Source organism: Vitis vinifera, chromosome 14, assembly GCF_030704535.1.
Source record: "Vitis vinifera cultivar Pinot Noir 40024 chromosome 14, ASM3070453v1".
Taxonomy (NCBI): Eukaryota; Viridiplantae; Streptophyta; class Magnoliopsida; order Vitales; family Vitaceae; genus Vitis; species Vitis vinifera.
The window spans coordinates 19,555,181-19,565,832 of record NC_081818.1 but is presented as its reverse complement, the minus strand read 5'-3'; positions in this window follow the sequence as shown (position 1 = coordinate 19,565,832).

The following is a 10,652-nucleotide window of genomic DNA, read 5'->3' as shown; positions in this document are numbered from 1 at the left end:
AGTATAGATAAGTGGATCATCAACCAATTCAGTGCTAGTAAACATTAAAGACAAATAGAAAATGGTTAGTTGTGTAACCAAAATCACATTACTATTTTTTACCATTTTCGTAAAGTACTAACCATTGCTATTATCTATGCGTAGGAAATATTTTTTTTTTCCTCTAATCATATTATATCAACCCAAGAAAGTAATTTTCAGATTAAACAAACTTATATGAAATAATTTTTATTTGAATATGGAGTCTATTTTAGGCATGCTTCTTATTAATCCTAATTATTTGACTATATATTTGTTTAAAATTTACTCCAATCACTTCTTTTGAAATAATTGAGTTGTGTATTCATAACTTTTTTTTTATTATTCGATTGAAGTAATCAATTGAATTGAACTGAATTATCCTCAATTAATCAAATTTTACAAATTTTCTAAAAATTACATTTTTGTAAATATAAAACCGAATTAAATAAATTCGGTCCATGATTTTCCATTTAAATAATCAGTAATAAACGAAATTAAACTGAAAATTATTAATGTATACGTATATTATACAATGTCTATTAGCGAGGTTCATAATTTAGTACACATTGTTCATATTCAATAAGACTTTCAAACAAGTACACTTACATAGATTTGTTCTATGATTGGGTTACTTTATATTGTTGATGTGGCATATAAAAATAGGTATTCATGTGAATGGACCATAATAATATGATTTAAAATGAGTTGTAACGTTGTGATTTAAACCAACCCTAAGGCAACTTGCTATATGTATCTCCAATCATCTCGCAGATAGAGAAAGCGTAATTGGTCTCACCATTGTCTCCTTCATAGGATTTGCTAATATGACTTGAACCCAACATGTTTTTTTCGAGTTTAAGTTGATTATATTTGAGTTTGGATTATATTCGTATCAACTTGCATAACTCATTTACTAAATAAGTAGGTTTTAAGTTATATAACACGAATTTGATCTGAATTGAATCATTTAATAATCCTATTGATTAACTTAATTATAACTTTAAATTATTTAACTCATATTTGACTTATTTTAAATTTGTTTTTAAATAAATAGGTTAATTGAATCATAAATATATTTGGTTAAAATATTAATCCTATGGAATTATATAATACATAACTTAACATGATTATTAAATAGGAAGATTTGATTATTAAATGGGTTACACCGCATGTTACCTATTTAATAATTAGGAAGCATTTTAGTTTATTGAAAAGGTGAATCTCAATAGTAAAAATACAACTAGACGGGGGAGGGGGAGGGGGGGTGAATTGGAGTTTGGACCAATTAAAAGAAAAAAAAAACTCAACTCAAATTAGCAAACCTTAGAATTTTTTTGAATATTTTTCTTTTCTTCACGCATTCTCAAAAACACAAATTATAAATCACATGCATATATGAATGCAACAACACTCCCCAACAATATTAAAATGCAATTCACATGCACATGATCTAACACTCCCAAACTCAAATCAACTTAAACTAAATTCAGATAAAAACAAGATCAATATACCTCAAAATGTCAATGATCAACAAGTTGAAATAGCTTCAAAGATGATTCATAGTCATTTCTCTTCATCATTCAATCAAATAGTAGACAATCAAAACTATAATAAATTGTTGAAACTGAAAACTGATGTTAAGAAAAGAAAGAGAGACAATGAGACAATTGACACCAGATTTTAATGTGGAAAACCTTCAAAGAGATAAAAAAACATCCACTATGCAAAATAAAAACTGAATACAAGGTTTTACCTAGTTCAAGTCAACCAATCCTTCCCGGACCACTTGATTAATACCTTTCACTTTCAACTTCTCACTTTCTTCTAAAGCACACTTGGAGTCCACACCAAGCTCGATTTCGACATTTTCTTGAATCCACACAAAAAGAAAATGGGTTTTTGCACAAAACCAAGATAATGAGAGATAAATGTTTCAGAAATCAACCCATGTTCATTTTTAGAAAATCCATTTAAAAAAAAAATCTTAGAAAACTTATGAGATTTTCTTAGAAGGCAAACACCCTCAAAATGGGGAGAAAGGAAAAGCTCTCTCGTGGTTGTTGTTCTCTCTATTTCCCGAAATAGGAGAAAATTTGATTTTAAATGAGAATAAAGCCTTTAATTCAAGGGGTGAAAATTGATCTTAAAAACAAGTTAGTTGGATTGATTTGTCCTTACACCTAGATTGATCTAGAAACAAGGGAATAAAAACCTTTCATCAAAAAACATTTCTTCTAGCTTTCTTAACTCTTTTAAAGATGAAAAACAAGGTTGATTCACATTCAATCACCACATACTCGACTACATACCTCAGCTTCTTGACAAAGTCTTAATCTTTAAAGTCAAGTAGTCTAAAGAGGAATTGGAAAATCGAGTTAGGGGACATTTAGGAATTTTATCTGGAATTGCTAACCTAACTTAACACTCATAATCTCCCCCTTTGGCGATTTTGGGACAAAACCCTTTACAACACGATTGAGTACGAGTAAGCCCCACCCAACTTTCATACTAGTTCACTCAATCACTCAAAACCTCACCAAAGGTACTACAATACCTGCAAATAAAGCATAGGAAAAACATTAGTAGCACCTACACATATTACCAAGACACTTCCACAAGTTTCAAATAAATTGACACACAAATATCCACAAAAATCACTTGTCTAAAGATAGTCAATATGCATTCATAAGTCCAAAACCATGTCAAATATCCACAAATACACAAAAATGTGATCATGATCAACATATCAAATATCCAAAGCAACAAAACACAAAAAAAACTATCATGCTCAACTACATGCCATATCAATATCCATGTAAAATGTAAAATGTCTTTCTTTTTTTGTCCCAAAATGAGACAAAGAGTTGTCTAAAACAAGAAAAGTATATAAGACTAGCAAATTGAACATGATATCAAAAGAAAGCTATCCAAAAAGATAACTAGTTGCTACATGACTAAGGGAGATGCTTATGGACAAAGTCTTCAAGAGCTTGCAGTTGATCCTTGTTGCAAAGCATTTGTCCATCAATTAGTGAGAAGACTTTCTCAATATGAGAGTGGAGTTGAGAAATTTGCTCAGACAACAAGGTGGATTGTGCAGAAATTTTCTCATCCAATGCATCAAACCTAGCACAAAGTTGAGTTAGGGCACTTGAATCTAAGTCAACTTCACCAATTTGGATCTTAGTTCTACAATGACACACTTTTTTCTTAGAACCAAGGGCACCCTTAATATGTCCCTGACTTCAATTCCTAGGTGAGGTATCAATGGGACCCATTGGTTTGAGAATGAAGAATGTACAAGAAATTCCACCCCATCTCTTTAGCAAATTTTTGTGATTAAAATGCCAAAGGGAATAACCTTCTTTTTAGACACGGAAGGATCTTCTCGAACAATCATCTCATCTAAAATGCAAGATGCTAGGTTGATGGGTTCCCTATGAAGAAGTCGGGACAATAGAATGCAACCTTTCTTACAAATATCTGCCCGATGAGAAAATGGATAAATTGAGAATGTTAGAAAAGTCACCAACACCCATGTAGGACAAGATATGCTACCAGTGTGTACAACTGAGCCTAGTTGACCTCGAACCTCTCCCCATAAGTCAATAGACACTATGCAACAACTCAGAGGTGATTTCCAATTCACTCACAAAGGGTGCTTCAACCAATGGGATGCCTAAGACTTCAGCAATCACCTCTGGAGTGACTTTAACAACAATACCAAAGATACTTGACTTTAAGTGGGACTCATCCAAGTGATGTCCAATAATATTCGAATAAAACATATGGACAATGGGAGCACACATAATCCTAGTGAAGCATGCTAGAGGTAGGAAGCCAACCTAGTTGTACAAATAGTGTTGGAATTGGTGTGTCGAGAAATGATTCTAGATGAAGCTGTCTCTCAAGAACAAGAGACCTCTAACGATAAACCTTGGTGTACAAGCCTCTATAGAATTTTTCTGGGAAAACATTAAAAGAAATCCCATCTATGGAAGTTTTCACAAGAGCCTTAGGGATATTGGGAGTCTAAATAGGTGGATTGATGGGTAAATTCTCATCTCGAGCACCTTTTGGGATCTTAGAGGATGACTCTTTAATTGGGGCTTTGCTTCCATGACTTTTCGAAGGCATAGTTCTGAAAACACATACTCTAAAGATTAGTAGAGTAGGAAGACCCAATGCCCACTCAAACACTTTCCAAAAACACAAGACTAGTGGAAAATGACAAACCTGTATACAGAGGAGTAGTGGTTGTCGAAAAAGAGATCCTGTGACAGAGAAGACACAGGCGCAAGAAGAAGAACTCATCAAAAAGGTGTCGGCAACAATAGATGGAACACTAACCGACAACAAATTCCAAAGCACAAGTCGATGAAAGTAGTTAGACTAAACGTGTTGTTCAAAACAATGGTTCTAAGGGTAAAATGAGTTGTTGAACGTACTGTGAAAAACCCAGTCCTAAAGGCTTATCAGAATTTCCAATGGCTGGAACAAAATCCCAATTGCACGAGATACAGTCCAGTGACGGGCACAAAAGGTCCTAGCCAGCACAGACTATGTAGCAGGCAATTTCTTACAGCATCGACGCACCAAGAAAAGACACACAGGCCGATGATATGAGCTGAACAACACAACAGTTCAAGGCTATTCGACTAGGTTGTCTGGTAGGATTGGCCAAACTTGAAATGCTTACTAGATAGGGATATACGATGACAAAGGTTTCCAAAAGTGGAAACTTTCGGAGGTAGTGGCCAAAATGATGGACCAACGATGATGGCTAAAGAGAAACACAAAGTAAAGAAGTTCTTTTCTCTATAACAAAAGGCCTAGGGCTTTTGAAAGAAATGAATTGGGAAAAATTGATTTGGAGATTTTGACTTTTTCAATTTTTTTGTAACTTTTAATTACAAAAATACCATTCATCCATTAAACCATGAGTATAACCAGTTGGGGGCAAAAATGAAAATTTTCACAAGTGCATAAGTGGAATCGATCTTGGTGGATTGATCCATCTTTTGATCGTGAGCTCTCGGTGATACACAGTCACACGGGTTTGAACATGCCAAATTTGAAAAAAAAAATGGCTAAGTGTGAGAGAGACAAGGAATAAGTGGTATCGATCTTGGTGGATCAATCCACGATTCGTTCAAGGACTCTCGATCACAAGACTATGCACACAGTGAATTGATCCACAAATTCAGCAGATCGATCAATACCTTATTGAAAAATGACTTAGGCGAAAACTGATGAAAACAACACAAGAAACATACCAAAAAGCTTTTCAAAAAATTGAAAATTGATCCACCAAAGTTGAGATACAATAGGATGACATACTTATCTTTCAATCAATGAGTTAGAATTGATTCATATTGAACAAAAATGCTTCCAAGAACTTAACAATAGACAAAATTAACAAACATATAGATTGAAGAACCTTCCAAATATATCAAATGAATAGGTAAAAAACAAATGATTATCAACACTCTACAAGTAAACTTAAGCTCAAAGAAGACTTGCCTATGACACCATAAAATAGTGAAAATGTTAATTTCTTTCCAGTTGTGAACATATATCTATCCATGAGACAAAAATCATCTTCAAGATACTCTTCTTTCCTAGAGAAATTCAAGGTAATGTTCCAAGAAGTCAATTTTTACCTCTCTTGGCCAGATTTATGTTTAATACGACCCATTTACATCCCTTTAACAAAGTTCATACCTCATTTGCTTTTCAAATTTAGCATTAAAAGGAATATAAAGATATAGGCTTTATGCTTAAGATCATTTTTATTTTTTATTTTTATAACTTGAGGATCTCTAAGGATGCCTTTACAATATAACAACATAAGGGATGTCCCACTCTCACAATGGAGGATTTTTAACTCTTGCAACATTGCCAATGAGTCGTAACCATTCCAAGAAACTTCATATTTTCTTTTTCTTTTCTTTTCTTTTCCATTTTTTTTCATACTTAATTTCAAAGAGAGGGCAAACAATCAAGGAACGATCATCTCAACTGCTCAAGGAATTTCTAGGTGACATTACTCACTCTTTAATGCTCATTAAATAGGTATAAGTTTACATTTAGACTTTAAAGAGCATTATTCACCATTTATGCAATCACAAGGTTCAACCATGAGCTTTTACTCACTTAAAAGAAATGAAGCTAACCTTTTGTGGTTTATCTAATCAAATCAAAATAGCAAGGATTCAATATCATGCTTATCAATCAAGCTATGGAGATAAAGACATCTTGAAGCTTTTAAGATCATTATGAGTCAATCTAACTTTTAAACAAAAGAATAAGCAAATCACTCTCATGAACTCAGCAATTTTAGAAAATTTATGAACAATAGAGAAAAGATTGAACCAAAACAAAAAGAACATCAACTTGATGACATTTAGGAACTTGAGAAGACCACTAGGGCTCAAAGATACGTAAGAAGATGACCTAGACAAGATATAAAGAAAGTCAACTGAGTGTGCATAAACCTGTGGATCTTCTAAGTGATTCAAACCTAGACACATCCAAAGGTTTAGTGAGAATATCAACAATTTGACCCTCTGTTGGAACATATTATAAGGACACAACTTTGTCTTCAACTAAGTCACGAATGAAGTGATGCCTAATGTCAATGTGTTTTGTTCAAGAGTGAAGAATGGGGTTCTTGAAGATGTTGATGGCACTAGTATTGTCACAAAACACAACCATGGTTCCTTGATCTATTCCATAGTCTCTCAGCATTTGTTTGATCCATATAAGTTGAGAGCAACAACTTCCAGCGACAATGCATTCAACTTTAGCTATGGAGAATAAAATAGAGTTTTGTTTCTTACTCATCCAAGCAACCAAGCAATTTCCTATATAAAAACAACCACCTGAAGTGTTTTTCCTATCATCCATATTTCTAGCCCAATCAGCATCAGTGTAGCAAGCTACATCAAAATGAGTGTCAAACACATACCAAATGCCTAGCTCTAAAGTACCAGCAATGTACCTAATAATGCACTTAAGAGCTATGAGATGAGATTCCTTAGGACATGCTTGATATCTAGCACACACTCCAACACTAAAAGCTATGTTCGATCTAGTAGTAGTGAGGTATAAAAGGCTACCTATCATGCTCCTACACAATGTTTCCTCTACCATTTTTCTAGATTCATCCATACTTAGCTTTAGGTTGGTAGGCATTGGTGTCCTAAAGTGTTTGATTGACTCAAGCCCAAACTTTTTGACAAGTTCCCTTGTATACTTGGATTGGGATAAGAAAATCCCATCCTTGAGTTGTTTCACTTGGAAACCAAGAAAGTAGGTAAATTCCTATACCATGCTCATTTCAAACTCACTTTTCATCTCTTTGGCAAAATCTAAAGCACACTCATTAAAGGTAAAGCCAAACACTATGTCATCTACATATATTTGTGCTACCAAGAACACTTCATCATTTCTTCTAATGAACAATGTTTGATCAGCTCACTCTCTCATGAATCTTTTCTTAAGAAGATAGGATGTGAGTATTTCATGCCAAGGTCTTGGAGCTTGTTTTAAACCATAGAGAGCTTTTCTAAGTCTATAGACATTATTTGGATACCTAGGGTCTTGAAACCCTTTGGGTTGTTCCACATACACTTCTTCATTGAGGATCTCATTAAGAAAGACACTCTTGGCATCCATTTGAAACAATTTAAATTTCCATACACAAGCTATAGCCAAGAGTATTCGAATGGATTCAAGTCTTGCAATTGAAGCAAAGGTTTCATCAAAATCAATTCCCTCAATTTGTTTAAATCCTTGAGCAACCAACCTAGCTTTATTTCTCACAATCACACCATTTTCATCCATCTTATTTTTGAAAATCCATTTTGTTCTAATGACATTCACATATTTTGGTCTAGGTACTAAGAGCCAAACTTCATTTCTAGAAAATTAATTTAGCTCTTCATGAAAAGCCTCTACCTAAGCTTCATTCTTCAAGGCTTATTCAACATTTTTTTGGTTCAATTTGAGAGGTATAGCAAACATAGCTTATCTTATTTAGCTTGGATTGTCTCCTTGTTAACATGCTATCCTCATAGTCTCCAATCACATTGCTCAATGGATGGTTCTTAGGTACCCTTGACTTATTTTTCTTTGATGGCTCAATTCTCCCCCTATCTTCTTTCTTTTCTTCATCTTCTTTATTTTCTTCCTCTTCACTTAACTTTTCATCTTCATATTTTTCTTCAATCAATTCAATCTCTTTTGACACATCAATTTTATCATCATCACACTCTCTTAACCTTGATCCTAGATCATCCACAATCACATTGATTGATTATACTATACATTTTGAACTCAAAATGTACACTCTATATGCCCGACTTTTGGGGGAATATCCCTTCCTTAATTTTGGACTCAAACTTACCAAGATTTTTATGATCTTTCAAGATATAGCAATTACTTCCAAACACCCTAAAGTACTTCACACTAGGTTTCTTTCCTTTCCACAGCTTATAACAAGTCTTCCTAGTGTGAGGTCATAAGTGAATTCTATTGGAAGTATAACAAGTTGTGTTGATGGCTTCAGCCCAAAAATGTGTAGGAAGTTCATGTTGATTTAGCATTGTTCGGGCCATTTCTTGAAGGACATGATTTTTTCTCTCAACTACCCCATTTTGTTGAGGTGTTCTAAGAGCGGAAAACTCATGTTTGATTCCTAGATAATGACAAAATTCTAGAAAATTAGAATTATCCAATTCTCTTCCCCTATCACTCCTAATTCTTTCAATGGGATACCCCTTTTCATTTTGAATTTTCAAACCAATGTCCTTGAAATTTATGAATGACTCATTCTTATCTCTTAGGAAAGCAACCCATGCATACCTAGAATAGTCATCAACCATCACCAAAATATATTTCTTGTCTCCTAAACTCTCAGTTCTCTTTGGACCCATGAGGTCCATGTGTAAAAGTTCTAAAGGTTTAGAGGTCAAAATTTCATCAACTCTTCTATGTGTACTCCTAGTTTGTTTTCCCTTTTGACAAGTACCACAAATAGGATTAGAGGGTTTTCCAAGCTTAGGAATCCATTTGATGACTTCATTATTAGTAACCTTCATCAAGTCATGATAATTTAAATGACCCAACCTACGGTGCCACAAATCGATTGATTCAACTTCTAAACTACCACACACAAGGGAAAAAAAAGAAAAAATAGAAAGATTCTGACAAACAACATAACAATTATCTGAAGTACTCAATCCAATCATCACACAATTTCCATTCAAATAAAACACTTTACATAAATTTTGTGAAACTTAAACATTGAACTTCTAGTCACATATTTGGCTAATGCTAATCAAGTTAGCTTTTAATCCTTCCACATATAAGACCTCTTCAAGGTTAGGGATCCTAGGAGCACAAATTATGTCTTTCCCTTTCACATTAGCAACATTACCATGACCAAAAGTCACATTTCCTCCATTAAATTCAGTGAAATTAGTGAAGAATGATCTATTACCTTTCATATGATGTGAACAACCACTATCAAAGTACCATGAGTGTGACTCACTAGACCTAAGTGCAGTGTGAACAACAAGGCAATTAAGTTCGTTCTTTTTCACCCATATTTGTTTGACACTTTTAACTTTGGTCATTCCATTGGGAGTGCTTCTTTGGAAACCACTATGATGAGAGACATTTGAATCTCTATTAAACAATCTCTTGCCTCCTTGTAACAACCTATTTCTCAAAGTGAATGATTCATTCACTAGGTTGGTCAACTTTTTTTTGAAACTCTCAAACATCCTAGCATAACATTTATCAACAGTGTGTCCCATTTTAGTGCAATGAGTTCAATGAAGATTCAGTTTAGAAAGAGTTTTCTTAAGGAGCACTCCTTCACAAGGCTTGGCAAAAAATTGTTTCACCACTACTTGGAGCGATAGTTTCATCAACAAAACCTAAGCCTCTTTTGTCAAATGATTTTCTTCCTAAATTAATCAAATCACTTAGTCTTTTAGAGTTAGGGTGTGACTCTTCTTTCCTAAGACTCAACTCATTCTTAAACATTTGATTTTCATAACACATTTTCTTCATGTCAAAGTGTTCATTCTCAAGAAAATCAATCCTATCAATCAAAGACTTCTTTTCTCCCTTTAGAGTCTTAATCTCATTGATTAAACTCCTTTTAGAAGCCTTCCACTCAACTTGTTCCTATTTGAGACTTGAGCACTCCTTTTACAAAGTCTCATATGCAAAGTCGAAACTCATCTAATCACCATCAAAGTCACTTGACTCACAAGACTCACTAAGAACCTCTTTCTTGAGTGGTTCCTCAATGACACTTGCCATAAAGGCTATGAAATTAGTGCATTCCTCACTTGCATTGAATTCTTTTTCACTTGATTGACATGATTCCATGTCACTCCAAGTGACTTGCATGGCTTTCTTTCATTTTTTTTCTTTGAGGGGGCATTCAGTGGCATAGTGCCCCTTTTCCCCACACTTGAAGCACTCAATCTCAAGGTTCTTTTTGACCATTTTGTCTTTCTTTTTGTCTTCTACATTTGATTTTCCCATTGAATTGTTCCATTTTTTTAGCATTTTCCTTAGACTTCTTCTTATATTTCCTGAACTTCATGTAT